At 32.0% G+C, this 16958-nt stretch overlaps 1 protein-coding gene and 1 pseudogene across 1 annotated transcript in view; one reads left to right on the top strand and one right to left on the bottom strand.

Annotated features, from left to right (window-relative positions):
• Positions 1–16958, bottom strand: part of LOC113385531 — a 243216-nt gene that overhangs the window by 205865 nt on the left and 20393 nt on the right. The gene's annotated exons all lie outside the window — the stretch shown is intronic.
• The window catches only part of LOC113385533, a 53739-nt pseudogene continuing 43431 nt past the window's right edge, over positions 6651–16958 (top strand).

Raw genomic sequence — 16958 nt, forward strand, 5'->3', positions numbered from 1 at the left:
TAGCCTGTTCACCGAAATTGAACTTTTTTTCGACAAAAGTCCGAAAGCCTCTTGCTTTTCATACCATTGTGCAAATATTTGATGACACCAGTTAACTAGCGCGCGTCTGTGTACGCTTATGGCTCGAAATGAGTATTTCTCGTTGTGGCGTTGTAATTCCTCTGTTCTCATTTAGCGGAGCTTCGCAGAACAAAATCCATCTAATCCACTGCCCACATAAAAAGTAAGAGATTTTTCCACAAAACACATATATACATATGTGTGACGACCCCCAAACTGGCCACACTACAAACATGTGACGCATTTAATGGAAACAGACGGCAAAATTAAAAAAGAATAATAATACATATGAGAATATTTCAATTTAATATTCTATGTCGATTCTACATAGTGTCTGGATTTCTTTCACTAAAACACATCTCACGATTTGAATCTTTAGATTTTATTATATACAAATTAACCGAAGAATGGAGAACGTGTATCCTATATCTTTATGAATGAAAAACGTTTAAAGGTGTTTTGAATACTCTGGATTGAAATAGGGTAGTTTTTCTATTAACATTTAGCAATGATACTGTAAAAACCAAACCGACTTAACGAAGATTTTTATATGTTTACGTTTCAAAGGTTTTTCAACATTTTGGCATACCTTAGAAAAAATGGATGTATGTGTGTATGTGCGGATACAATTTCAGTAACACTGATCAACCGATTTCAATAATTCAAAAAACATTCTATTCGTATTGATAAGGTGACGTGCTGATTAGTTTTTGGCGAAGACAGATCTAGCCGTTCCATAAAGTTACCAAAAAGGTAACTCAGTTTTTAAGAGAACAGAGCGTCCGATTTTAATAACTCAAAAAGAATTGATTAAATTTTTGGGAAACAGGTCCTGCGATTATGGACTCTCAAAAATAAGTTAAAAAAATGCCATTTGGCGGTCAAAAATGTTTATTGGGCATATGTATGTACATAAAATTATCAGATATTTTATAGAGATTTTAATAATGTGTACACATTTTGTGTAATTTTTTTTTGGGTTCCGTGCCAAGATTTTTAATCATAACGATGCCATACACCACTAGTCTTATCGTTTACATCTTGGCAGTGTGAAGCTCCAACCACTAGAGGTTAAAAAACTTAATTCTGACTTAAAAATAACATTATACCTTATAAATATAACATATATTTAGATATTCCCTAAATAACACCGCCAAAAACGAAACTAACTAATAACAATAACAAAAAAAACTTTCGTTAAAAATGAAAATGTGGTCGTTTATCTCGTGACAACAAAGTTGCCCAATTTAAGTCAATGGCTTGTTACACACCTTTTGTTCTCTTCTTTAAACTACATAGTTTTATTGAAAAATTTCATACTTTACATGTTTTTGGAATAATGGTGACGCTCCTTTTTACTCGCACCTTTTTATCCTTACAATTTTACGTGAAACTAGTAATAAAACTGAATAAAAAATAAAATTCAAAAATGATGATATAAAAAAATTGACAATGTGATAGTTTATCTCGTGACAACAAAGTCGTCTGAATTAAGTCGATAGCTGGTTACACATCTTTTGTCCTCTACTTTTGTTGTTGAAAAATTCCATACTTTATATGATTTTTGAGATAATGGTTGTGCATCTTTTATTTTCACAATTTTACGCCGAACTAGCAATAATTTTAAAGTAAAAAATTCACATTCACTTGTATAAAAAAAAAAAAAATTGTAATGCGTTAAAAATGTATGCAAATACATATTTATATTACTAATATTATGTTTCTCTGGTAAAATATTTTTCACATAAGTATCTACTGAATTATTGATTAAAAATGATAATAAAATTAGAATCTTAAAATTGATTCAATTTAAGTAAGAAGTAATAGAGTATAGTAGTTTAGTATCATATTAGATAAATTAGATCATAAAATAAGTGTCATTACTCATATCATTCGTTTATGGCTACGATAAGTCCTTGCAAGGCAGTTAAACATTAAATACAAGAGATAAAACTATGTAATAAATATACTGCAGCAGGCAAGTGAAAATCACTTGAAACATGTTCCTAAAGTCCATTTTTCATACAATTTTGTAAGCACATACCAAAAAGTTTAATATTTCGCCCGAAATTGAAAAAAATGTTTTAATACATTTGTACATAAATAATTCCACAATCTAACAAAAAATACAAATATAACAGATTGAACTATTAACATATAATCCCTTAACGAATGATTTGAAAATGCGATTCTAAAAGCCGCAAAGCTCACCTTTCCGCAAGTGAAATGTATACAAATTACATCTCATCTAAAAATACCCTTTGTAATGTTCTTTCTTCAGCAAACAAGAAATGGCAAAGATTTTTTTTAGAGAATCGCATGCATATTTTCCATTAGACTCTCAAGTGTCGTATGCAAATATGTACTCTACTTACAACGAGCATAAGGAAACACGATGAGATTGGACTTAGTACGGTGCTAAATTATTAAAACTCTGTTGCCTACACATGGAATTATTGTACCAACATACTTGAGCATACATTATTGATAACATGCTAAGGTAAGTAATATCATTTAGGTACATTTAGACTATCATCTCATTATTTATGATTTGAAAAATCTTTTATAAGGTTATAGCTAAATCTAATTAATTAACTTCCCGTGGGGTAAGTTATAGTAATAGCAAAAAATTGTTCGACATTTCGACTCTAAAACAGCAATGAAAAGTGATTTCTTTTAAAAAAAAATTCATAATTTTCAAAAAACATTCACAATATCAAAAAAAATAAATTTTTCAAAAAAGTAAATTTTATTCAAAAACTCAATTTTTTTTTAAGTTTTGAATTTTTTTTAAAGAGTTTTAAAGAAAAATAATTTTCCCTACAAAAAGTTCCAGCAATTTGCCTGAAGGCACGATTCCATGCATCACTAGTATATTTTAATTTACCAATACGTCAGATGTGTATATAAAAAAATGAGACATGTATTTCCAATATATTATATGGCTACGTAATACCCCATGTATTTAAACAGGGTGATCCAAAACTCAACATCAACGTCACTTCAGTTTCTATATTTTTGCTTGAATTTGTTTTAATATGAAATTATCAAATATTTAACATTTGACATCCTGATTGCACGATTGTGATGCAGCTTGGCAACATACTTTAGTTTTTTACATTTGTACGTACATTTTTTTAAAGTAGGGCTTTCAAAGTCTACCAATTTAAAAAAAAAAAAAAATCATAACAACAAAAAGTCTTAATTCTTGAAAACTTGAGGCAATTGCATCATTTTTTATTGTATTCCTGGAAATGTTATTTGCAGTTACCGATTCAAAGTTTAAATAAACAAAATTATTAAAAATGGACCACAACAACCGAAAAAAAGGTCTTAGTTTCACCATAACTCAAGGTTACACTTAAAAGCTCATTATTTTCAAACTACATGGATTTTTATAAACCAATAAATTTTCAAAATAAACCAAAATGTATGATTTTAGTTCTTAATTTCCTAACTTCCTACAACCACATTTCCTCTCTTTTTTCTGTTGTGAAGTCTAACTTATTGTAAGATATTAGTTTAGCTTTCACTCTTACGTGATTTTCTAATAAAAAAACGATTGATAAATAATTTTTGGTTCTAAAAATTTAGTCTTTTTTCCCTGGTTGGTGATCCGAATTTAATTATATAAAAATTGTTATATTTAGTGTTTTTATTTTACAACTAACTAGCTGTACCCATTCACGCTTTGCTGTGTTTTATTTTCAAATAAATATTTTAATAACAAAAATGCATATTTGTTACATCTAGTCTACCAGTTTTCTAGTCTTCCAGTCTACATGTCTATATGACTATTTGTCTACCTCTGTACTTGTCTGCTAGTTTATCCGTCAATCAATTCACCTGTCTACCAATTTACCTGCCCACCAGTATACCTGTCTGCCAATTTACCTGTCCATCAGTATACTTGTTAACCTGCTTATCACTCTACCACTTAAGCTGCCCACCAATTTTCCTGTTCAACAATTTCCCTTCTATCAATTTACCTATCAATCTGATTATTAATTTTACCGGCATTTTACCACCATTCTACCCATCTACCAATTTACCTGCCAACACGTTTTACATGTCTTCCAATTCACATAGTTTAGCAGTCTATCATCTGTTTATCTGTCTCTATATTTGTCAATCTACCATGTTGTCCTGTCTACCATTTCACATATCCTCAATTTACCTATCTACCAATTTACCTGTCTTCCTGTTCATCTGTCTACGTATGTATTAGTGATGTGCCAAGTCGAATCAAGTGATTCGAATCATTCGAATCAAGCCTTTAACGACTTGATTCGAATCAGATTTTACTTGATTCGAATCAACTCGCATCAAGCCGCGAAATATTTACTGTGATAAAATATGTATTAACACAAATTTTTCATAAATATAAAATTTTTCATAAATATAAATATAAAAAAATGTTTTAATTTAATTCAATATTATAATAATATAAAAAATAACTATCATAAATATAAAAAATAAATAATGAATTAAATCATGCGAGCCACCCGACTTTAATATGCTTAAATGTATCAGCCAACTCCAATCGTCTTTGTGTGACTTTAACCGCGTTCATCGACTAACTATATCATCCGACTTCATATGACTCAAACCGAATCAAGCGGCGATATGAGTTATTCCGACTTCATGAGCCAAACCGAATCAAGCGGCGTTACGAGTTATTCCGACTTCAATTCTGATTCGAATCATCCCGACTTCAAGCCGTTCGAGCGATATGAGTTAACCGTATGGGCGATACAATGCGTCGTCGTTCTTGCGTGTTTATTTATTTTACGGAGCGCTGAGAGCGATTTTATTCGTGAAATATCAATACCCAATTTTGATAATAATTAAGTGTTTTAGATTTTAAATGTTATCAGAATAAACCACTCGAAATTATGAAACGAGTTTCGGGAATCTTTCAATATAATTCTCTTTTGAAACAATTACTAAACACCAGAAAGTCAGTAAATAATATGTTAACTTCTGATTATGTAAGTAATGGCAAATTCACATGAATGAAATTAACTTTCAGCTCTCAGTTTAGATGCGATCCTTTACTGATTACATAGTAAAATAAACAATCGACCCATGATTCCAAATATTATTTTATATGCTTTAGTGATGCACAATTGTTTGGTAATCTATTATTGTAAATTAATTTGAAGATATGTTTTAGCATTCCTCAAAATTACATCATTTTTAATAATTTTCAGAATATACTTTTTGATAGTGATTTATGTTTACAATTTCTACTTTGTCGGTTATATTGGTTAAACTGACAATTTTGATTATAAATTTGGATCACTTTTACTAAATTAATACATCCATGATTTTTTTTTGTCCATATATATACTTGATTCGAGTTGATTCGAATCATGATTCGAATCAGGTTTTTTTCTGATTCGAATCATTCGAATCGGGAATTTTTCGAGTCGGCACATCACTAGTATGTATGTATGTATCTATGTATCTATCTTTTTACCTGTTTGCCAGTTTACCCGTCTACCAGTCTGCTATGCTACCAATTACCATTTAATTAAAAAAGATAATTACTATAATAATAGCTTACAAAATAAGGGTTTGTGGTACGAGGTTAAAAACTTAGGTTCATGTTTTATATTACTTGGCACACAAAGTATTCTCAGAAGCGCGCCCAACAAGACTAAAACGAAAAATTCCCAATGATCTCATAAATTTGTAAACGCTAACATCATCATTATTATTATTATTATTATTATTATTATCATCTTACTATTTCTATTATTATTATTATTATCATCTTACTATTTCTATTATTATTATTTTGTTATATTTTATTATTTTTCTAGTATTATTTTATTATTCAGAAATTTTATTTATATTATTTATTAATTTTATTTTTATTATTATTTGCTTATATTTTATACCAAATCATATATTACGGATATTATTTTCATGTAAATTTTATCCTTTGCACTTTTATTTATTTAAATTTATGTTATTATTTATCAATATTTTAGATGTTAATAATTTAACAGTTGTAATACTTATTGAAATTAAAAAAAAATTGTTTTTTATATACGCAATATATAAATATAAAAAAAAAATAAGAATTGACCGAAATAAGTATTCTATAAAAATTCTATTCTAAATAGTATTCTAAAAAAATACTATAATAATTCTTGCAAAATAGGGCTTTAGAATTGTTTTAGTTCAGATGTTGTAATGGAATGAAGTTAAGTATGATAGATACAATACTTGTTTTTTTCAGTGAATGTCATTAGATTTTTGTGTAAAGTATAAAGTCTGGAATTCACCCGATATCGATTTAAAATCGTGCTTTTCTAAAAGCAATCGGGTGTAATTCTCCCGAGATATTTAATATCTTGTCAAAATTATAAGGTGAACGTGCCTTCTGCTGACTCCTCTTTCCAAACACTGGATTGGTGTTGCTAATGGTTAGAGGATAAGCCACATTAGCAAGTGAATTTTTCTAAATTTAAATTTTTCTAAGTCTTTAGATTACCTTTATTAAAATCAGTGCTGTGCATATTGAAGAATACAAGAATATTCCCAGGCAGGCGCCTGGGAAGAAATTAAAAATAATGAAAATGGAAGTATTAACGAGCGAGACCCTGAAAAACAAATACAATGCACTATCTGATCGGACTGACATGGACACGGACAGGGAGCTTGAGGAATATAAGAAGGTCAAACGGCGGAAGAAAGCCAAAAACAAGGAGGTCGAGAAAATTGATGTCGGGTCACAGCCATCCACTTCAGGCGTACAGGCAGCACCATCGAAGAAAATAGACATGAAGCAAGAGAAAATTCCGCCTATCATTGTAAAAGCTGAAATAGAGTTGAAAACCATCCGCTATATCCGGGATACAACGAAGATCAATTTCAGGTACCAGTTTCTAAAAAATAATTTACACAAATTTTATACCGATTCAATTACTGACCACGAGCAATTAAAAAGCATATTGCGAGAATGCAATTACCCCTTCTACACCTACTCCTTGAAACAAAATCTGGGAAAAAAAATAACAATTACGGGACTCCATCCATCTATAACTGAGGTAGAAGTTCGCGAAGAACTGCAACAGAAAGGAGCTAAAATAAAACAAGTGGTGCAAGTAATACGAAAACAGTCGGACGGTAGTCAACATAAACTACCAATATACATAATTTTAGTCGACAAAGACCAGGATATGGCGGAGCTGAAGCGGATAACCAATATTGGTGGACACATCTTCTCCTGGGAGACCTACAGACCACAGAACAGAGCGTTGCAGTGCCACAAATGCTTGAACTTCGGCCATACATCGTACACCTGCGACCTAAAGTACAGGTGTATAAAGTGCCTTAATGTGCACGCACCAGGTGCGTGCCAGAAACTGCCAACTGAGGCACCGATGTGTGTGAACTGTGGCAACGAACACCCGGCAAACTACTCAAAGTGCAGTGCGCTTCTCAACTACAAGGAGAAAAAGGAAAGTGATGCTCTCAGGAGAAGACAAATATACAGACCAGCACCAACACCAGTGCCGCTGACGAGGAGTTTTTCTTCAGCATTAAATAACACCAATGTTGGCCCAAATGCAAAATCAGCGTTTCCTCAACTCCCTGTTCCAAGGTCATCATTTCGAAACATGATCCAGTCCTCACCTTTACCGGCTGAGCCTACACCATCAACATCACCGATCCGGCCTGCATCATCATCATCACAGATCCGGCATGAACTATCACAATCACCAGCCCGGCCTGCCTGCAGCCAGTCCGATCCAGATTTCAATACACCAGAGGGACTTTTTGCTGCTATGGGCGAGATCAGGATGCTGTTTGCAGATCCCCAGGTAAAACAAATTTTTAGTGAGCTTTACAAACTGACAAAATCACTAAACACCAACATGACATATAACGAAAAATACACAACAATACTTAACTTTTTAACAGCATCTCCATAAACCAAACGCGCGACTTACACATAATGCACTTTAACTCTAACGGACTTAAAAACAACGTGGACGAACTGAGACAGACGATAACAAAATACGATTTGGACATAGTACTGATCAACGAGACACACTTAAAACCTACGGACAGACTCTATATCAACAATTACAAAGTTTACAGGAACGACAGACAGACGGTAGCACGCGGATGGGGAGGCACTGCGATCTTGATCAAGTCTAACATCAGACACGAGCAAGTGCCAAACCTGACAGCGGGCGGTTCTGAAATAACAGCTATTAATGTATACAAGAGAGGTCAAAAAGTAACCATAATATCGATTTACATCCCGGCAAGCGGACTAGAACATGCGGACTTACAAAGACTACTGGACTCGAACAGATTTGTACTTATGGCAGGAGACTTTAACGCACAACATACATCTTGGAACTGTAACTTTAACAACGCGAACGGAAACAGACTTTACGAATACCTGACTGAACACAACACCACAGACGCACAACTACACTATCCTGACACGCCGACCAGATACGCCACCGTACAGACACACCATCACAGCACGATCGATTTGGCATTGACAAAAAATCTACACGTAACATCCGAACCCATAACAAGAACACTTTTTAACTCCGACCATAATCCAGTTTTCATGACCATTTCAGACAGACTAGACGTCGACCAGACTCCCAAACGCAAATTTTTAGATTACACCAGAGCCAACTGGCCAATTTTCAGAGACATCATCACAGACAACACACGACACACAATGCCAATCGATACCAACGCAGACATTGAGGAGGCTGTAACACACCTTACACTGACAATCACAGACGCCGTACAACAGACTATACCGACACTAGACTCAAGAACAACACCAGACAACGACTTGCCAGAACACATTTTATTGAAAATACAACTTAAAAATCACACAAAGAAACTGTGGCAGCGTACCGGTGACAGACTACTCAAGGAACATGTGAACAGACTGACCAAAATTATTTCCAATGATATACGTGACCACCGAAACAACACTTGGACCAAAAGACTCGAGAACTTAAATACTGACCCACACAAAATCTGGCAGACAGCAAAAAGACTGACGCAGAAACCAACATCCATACCTCCACTCAAATTAACAGACAACAATTACGCAACGACACCAGCAGACAAGGCGGAAATATTGGCAAAAAACTTTGAGAACATCCATAAACAAAATGCCAATATGTCAAACGCAGACCTGAAACAAGACGTACACGAGACAATTCAAAACTTCACTGACCTCCACAGGGACAAAGACTTACGAATAGACCCTGCCACAGTTTCCGAAATAAAGACAATAGTTAAAAAATTACCGAACAGGAAAGCACCAGGACCGGACGGACTACAAAACATAATACTTAAACAACTGCCGACGAACGCCTACATTTTACTTACGCGCATAATAAATAGACTAATGACAAAAGGCTGCTTCCCCGCTTCTTGGAAAACCTCCATCATATTTCCAATAGTGAAGCCAAGGAAACAGCCAGACATGCCACAGAACTACAGACCGATCAGCCTCCTCAACACAATGAGTAAGGTAGCCGAAAAGGTACTACTCAAAGACTTAACAAACACATAAGACACAACAAAATTATACCTGACACACAATACGGATTCAAAGAACGACACTCTACACTACACCCACTGACAAAACTCATAGAAAATACAGTACTCAACTTCAACAGACGAAACCATACCGGATTGGTGTTACTCGACTTTGAGAAGGCGTTTGACACCATCTGGATGGACGGACTTGTACATAAACTTATCCAACTCAACTTTCCACCGTACATAACGAGAACTTTACACTCATACCTCTCAGACCGTAACTTCACTGTACAAGTAGACAACGGACTTTCGACGGTTAAACAAGTGACGGCGGGAGTACCGCAGGGCTCGATCCTGGGACCGTCCTTGTTTAACGTCTACATTCACGACATACCCACTGACGCCGACACAACGTTACTGACGTTTGCTGACGACACTGCCATATACAAATCATCACGATCACCGACGCTACTGACTACAAAGATACAGACACACATAGACAAGCTGATCGAATATACTGACAAATGGCAGATCAAAATCAATCCGCAAAAGACGGAGGCAATTTTATTTACAAAAAGCCGAAATGCCATGACTAGACTGACTGACTTGGACAAAATTAAAGTATTGGACTGTGAAGTTGAGTGGTCGAAGGATGTCAAATATCTTGGTGTGACCCTGGACCATAGACTCAGCTTCACAAAACATATTAATACAAAAATTGGACAGGCTTACGGGATGTTGAATCTACTGAGACCTCTCTTGAACCAGAACAGCCCGCTAAGCGTGCAAAACAAGCGGACACTTTACTTGACACTAATAAGACCACTACTGACATACGCCGCTCCTGCATGGAACGCGACGACTAAGACTAACTTACAGAAACTACAGACATTACAAAATAAGACACTACGAATAGTACTTAACAAAATAAGGGACCCACTGACTAGACATTACTACTCTTCAAAATACATACACAAACAGACTGACGTACCGACAATACTTGACTACATGAAAAAGCTTACTAAAAATTTTTACCTAAAATGTGGGGATCATCCTAATATTAACATCGCGGGCCTCGGCCAATACACAAGAGACGATATTTGGTATGGCAATCACGCCATGCCAAAATATATACTGATTGACCCATAGCAGTAAACGTAAATTGGCTCGATACAAATTTTCTCCCTTAGAATGAATAATTTTTATTGTTTTTCTTCTTTTTGTGTTATTATGTGTTATTATAAATAGTGCTATGTGATTTTTTTTGGGGATACATTTTCATTCCTCTTTTTTTGTCACACAAATATTAATTTATTTATATATTTGAATTAATTATTGTTTGTAAAATCAAATCCAATGAAGGATACAATACCTTCGGGTAAAAAACCCATGTTATAAAGTGCAATGTACATACTTTTATATACTGAAATATATAGTCTTTGAATTGAATTGAATTGAATTGAATGAAGTTAATAAAACATATGTATTAGCAATTGAGAATAATATAATTTTCCAGCATATTTGTTTTGAATGTGTATACTCGTCGAGTGTACATATGAAGATGTATAATATTAAGTTCAGAACAAAAAATATATATTGAACTTTACAATTTTATAAACAAATACAAAAATCCTAAAAAAATTAAATTCACACAATGATTACAATTAAAATTTTTATAATGTTGGCATAATTCTTATTCATTTCAATATTACAAAAAATACTTTGGATAAGAAAAACGTGACTTTTCTGGGTTTTTTTTTGAAAACATTAGTAAACTATTTATAAATTTTTTATAAACTTACGAAAATGTTAGAAAAATTGGCATATATCGAATCATAGTTTAATCTTATTAATTTTAATGTTTTGAAACATATTTTCACTACTGAATAATAATGTACCAAAAACACAATTATTTTTCAAAGTGCTTCAAATAGTTAATACAGTTACAAAAATTCACAAAATCAGCAATATATTAAACATTGAATCTCGTATGCAAATCCGTTGTACATAACTATTTATTTTACTCTATTCTTACTATTTTTCAACGGTATATATGCATTGTGTAATATTACTACGGAATATTTTCTCCATAAATATTTGCATGGAGCATAAAAACAAATAGTGAAACGAGTATTGCGTTTGTGCAGATAGTTCCATGAGGAATAAAAGATTATGGCACACACCGACTTCAACAATAAAATGTAAAGACATAAACTCAATTTAACTTGATGCAAATCTTTGCACGTCTTTTATTGTGGACAATAAAATATAAAAATACAGTCAAGCAAGGACTCATACGCTGAAATTATTAATAAAATAAATGCAGCGTTGTGAAAAAATAGGAAACCGAACGATTGTTGTAGTCAACATGTCTAATATTAACAATTTTTTTCTTTTTATTTCAGATTCATCTTTTCATTTAGATTAGATTAGATAAATCTTGTTAATTAGATTTTGTCTTAAACGTAAAAAAAACGATTTCACTTTTTGTCCCGTATCGTTGAAACAGCAAGACCCACCCTTGTCAAAAACTACTATGTACATTTCGACACTGAGAATAGAATGTTTTTTGAATCATTCAAATCGGTTGATCCGTGCTCTTGAAGTAGTCGACGAAAATTTGTATCCGCACATATATACATATGCACATATATCCATTTTTTAAGGTACGTCAATATGTTTAGAATCCTTTGAAACGTAAAAAATGTGCAAAAAAATCATTTTCGATTTTTTTTTGAGATTTTTATAACTAACTACGGGAAGTTCATGATATCCTAAAAATTATAGAAATACAAAACCTCCAACAATATAACTCCAACATTGTAATATATAGGTAATATTATTACTATTGACTAAAATTTCACTGTTGATATATTCTATTTGAAGAATTATCTTCAAATAATATAATCAATTTAATAGCAAACCCAAATAATTTAATTACAATATTAAGAAATGTGAAGTGTTATAATATCTTGTTGAATTTTATTAGATTAAGTAGCATTAATATATAAGTTTCGTTTATATAATATTGTAATGATATTTAAGGCCAATCAAATTGAGTAGATATTAGTTATTTAGAGTTTTATATCTATCTACAGATATAATGTAAATTACTGATTCTGAATTTGAAAAAACTTTACAATAAGTCGAGAAAAAAACAATAATTTAAAATTACTGAAAATTATATATTTTAAAATATATCTGTATGGTACTTAGTTGCACCAAGAATGATATTTTTTTGTTTTTACAGCAAACACTTATTTGAAAAATATATTCTAATGGATGGGAATTGGCAAATGAAAACGTTTGTAAAGTATGAATGTAATTTTTTTTATTACTAAGGACAACAGTACAAACAATTATATAGAACAAAAAAATACTAAGACACAAAAACAAATTATTGTATTTGTAACCCCAATTCCGCCTAAATAAACGTAATATTTTTTTCGTATAATTTTAGCCGGCACTAATATTAATTTCTATCTCTCGATTGATAACTAATCCATAAAATTAAACATGCATAATTCATTAGGCATTACATATGGCATGTGTGTTGTATGTGACCTATATTGTTTGTGTAAAATCTATACAGAAAACCATTGCAAGCGCTACTACGAGAAAATACTACGTAGAATTTTTTAAATACATATATTCTTTTTAAATTAGACATTTTGTTTGAATACAAATATAAATTTTAAATAGTGGCGTATGGCATCGTGCTTTAAGGCAAATTGCTGGAACTTCCCGTACCGTGACGAAATGTTCGAGAAATAATAATAATAAATGGTAGGTCCATGGTCCATGGTTCGAGGAATATTAAATGTTTCCAAATAGATTATTATAAATACTGCAACATTTATAAAAAATATATAAAATGAATTACAAAGTTAAAATTATTTATTTAGAGTATATAATTGATCTTCAGATCTTTAGCCAGAATTAAAATTAAAATCTGAAAATAATATCGATATACAAAATATAAAATCAAGAAAAAAAATTGAAAAAAAAATTTTTCACCAAAAGCAATTTTTTTGTCAAATCAAGCAGAAAGTTTTTTGAATCGAATGCTTAATTCTCTCAATAACTGCCATTTTTTGCACATCTCCCTATCAATAGGAATCGGAAGTTTTTTGAACCATTCAAATCGGTTGATCCGTGCGCCCGAAAACCTGAACGAAAAAATGCAGACGTACAAAACACACACACACACATCCATTTTTGCTGAGGTATGCCAAAATGTTCAGAAACCTTCAAAACGTGAAGATATGCAAAAATTTTCATTTTCGATTTTCGGACCATTACTATAACTACCCTACGGGAAGATAATAAATAATATAAATCGCTATAATAAAAACGTGAAACGATAAACTTATTTTTATAGCATTATTTAAGAAAATTATTAGTCAGGTGACATTTATTAAAATTATAAAATTGAATGATTCATAAAATCAAACTATTTAAGACCTTTAATTTTTTTAGTAAAAGTTGTTTAACTAATCAGTTTTAAAACTACTTATTTCACTCCTAATATAAATCATATAGAGTTTTATATGTGAGAGTTTACAAATAATCTTTATTATAATTATATTATAGCATTCCATTTTGTTACTTTACTTAATTAGACTAAATAAATAAATCAAAAAACTTTTGGCATTGTTTTTAAATTTCAAACGACACGTGTCAAACAAACTGGTATATCAAACCATTTCAGTAATATATTCCAAGTAATTCCTAATTATAGGAATGTTTTTTTCTACTATTTTTCTAATATTTGTCATCTGACCCTTTTTACCTCCAGGCGTGTACTTGATATTTTACTTTTTAGTTAAAAATAGTATCGTTGAAGAATTTATATTTGGTTTTGAAATAATAATTGACTTTCAAGCCCTGCTCTACTGTACTTACATACAAAGCAATTCATATAAAATAGAGCGGGGCACAAAGATTCAATTTAATTTTGACCAATTATATTGTGATAACTAAACCAATCCATATCCAATTACAACAAATAACCTATAAAACAAACAACTATCTGACTATGCCCAATAAATGATCGACCCATTGCGGCTAAATAAGGAGCATATTGTTTAAGGGGAGTTAATAAAACTCTCTTAACAAAATATATAATTATTAATATATAGAGAAGCTGTATTTTTTTGGGAAAAAGTTCATTTTTCTTTTTTTAGTATCAATATTCATTATATACACTAAAATTATTTTTTTATATAAAGTACCCACGGGTAGACAAATATGTACAAAAAAAACAACTAGTGGTGTATGGCATTATGCCTAATGAAAAGCCGAACTACAGCAAGTTTTACTTAAAATAAAATGAATCTTTTCGCATGATATTCATAACTAGCGAAAACATATTTAAAAGAATATGGGCAAATGGAAGGTTTTTAGGTCGGAAAGCGAAGGTCATGCGATCCGGATATGGACATGAATGAAATCTCCTTATTCGAAGCGTAACGGATGTTCAATTTTCCGACGACATAATATAGAGATCACGGCCTTAAAGGCGTTTTTGAGGGTCCGCTGATTTTCCGATCCTTCAGCATTCGGTCGAAACCTTTCCGATTCTGACGCACGTGAAGGATTGAGTATTGCTGACATAAAACAGGGGTTGATAGAATTCATCCATTATAAGGTTAATATATTATGTGATATATAAAGTTATTTCGTTTCTTCCAACCGACAGGTTACTTAGTATATCAACAAATAAGCCTTTATCAGTTTCAAATCGACCTTCATTTTAATTATTGGGCTCGCCCGTAAGTAAGCGGTTAAGAGCGACGGGACTTGTGTCAGAGGTTCCGGGTTCGATACCCACTTCGAGCAGCCTGTTGTCAGGCAGCAGTGACAACAACTTTCACTTGGAAATATAGATAGCAATATGTTTCCAAGTGAATATAGCCCTAGCCCGGCATTGCTGCATCAATAAAAAGTCAGCCCTATTAGATTAATTCTAATAACAAAATCATCAAATATGGATGGATTAACCATTGGGTTACCATCAAAAAAATAGGAAGTAAGGAGAAGTTTCAGCCCAACAACTTATAGGACGTAAGGTTCTGATTGCTGTTAATATTAAAAAATAAATAAAAAATTAATCATTATTAATGGATGTACATCTAATAAATAAAAAATCTAACTTATAAATATTTACTTTAAAAAAACAACGAAATAAAATAACAAATATAGACAAATAAATATAATAGAATCAAATAAGTGTAGTATAAGTATAATTTAAAAAAAACTAGTGGGGTGGGTGGCATCGTGTCTTAAGGCAAATTGCTGGAACTTCCCGTACCGTAACGAAATGTTCGAGGAATACTGAATGTTTTCAAATAGATTATTATGAATATTGCAACATTGTCTAATATTTATAAGAATTATATAAACTGAATTGCAAAGTTGAAATTATTTGTTTAAAGTATATTAGAACTATAGTTAGAATCAGTGGTGTTGTGCTAATTTTTTTTTTTGCCGGAACGCTGAAATTTAAAATCCGCTTCAAAAAATTTGATATATTTCGATAAGACCTCACAAATGTAATATATTGACTTATTATATAATTAACTCTATTATATACAGCTAGTCTATACATTAAATTGTACAAGTATGAGGGAATCATTGAGTACATGATTTATATTCTTCAATGACATTAATAATATTTATTCTGGTATTATTTGTATTCATTAATACCTACATGTATTTATTATGATATAAACGTACTCAAGATTTATTACAATACTTTATAAGACTTAACCTAATAATATGATACATAACCTATTACCTATCATACTATATTATATTATTGTATATCATAGATAGATATCTATTATTTATCATACCGTGAGATACCTATACCGTCATTAACTTATTATATACCTGCATACCTTTTACTTCTTATAAATATTACTGTCTAATTTATATATTCACCTATATTATATAGGTTTACCTTACGCCCTATGTATTATCTCTACCTATTATATATATTATCTATTGTCTATACCGGGAATTGAACCCGGGACCTCCGCGTGGAAGTCGCGCACCTTAACCACTTCCCTATCGGGTACCACCATTAACAGTATAATATGGAACGCACTGTTGTTTCCGCGGGTCATTTTCTAATTAATTAGATAATTAATACTGCGGTGGCGCGACGACACGCGAAAAAAGACGGTTAATTGTAGCGTTACGGTGGTGTAGCGGTTAAGGTCGTCGCGTTCCACGCGGCGGACCCGGGTTCGATTCTCGGTAGGGTTAATGTAGCGTGTAAAAAAAATATATAGGTAGTAGGATATATAGTAGATATAGGTTAGGTGTATTCGGTATACAATGTAGGG

The sequence above is a fragment of the Ctenocephalides felis genome, unplaced genomic scaffold, assembly GCF_003426905.1.
Source record: "Ctenocephalides felis isolate EL2017-DRISC unplaced genomic scaffold, ASM342690v1 CF-g0.4_SCAFFOLD_03571, whole genome shotgun sequence".
Classification (NCBI taxonomy): Eukaryota; Metazoa; Arthropoda; class Insecta; order Siphonaptera; family Pulicidae; genus Ctenocephalides; species Ctenocephalides felis.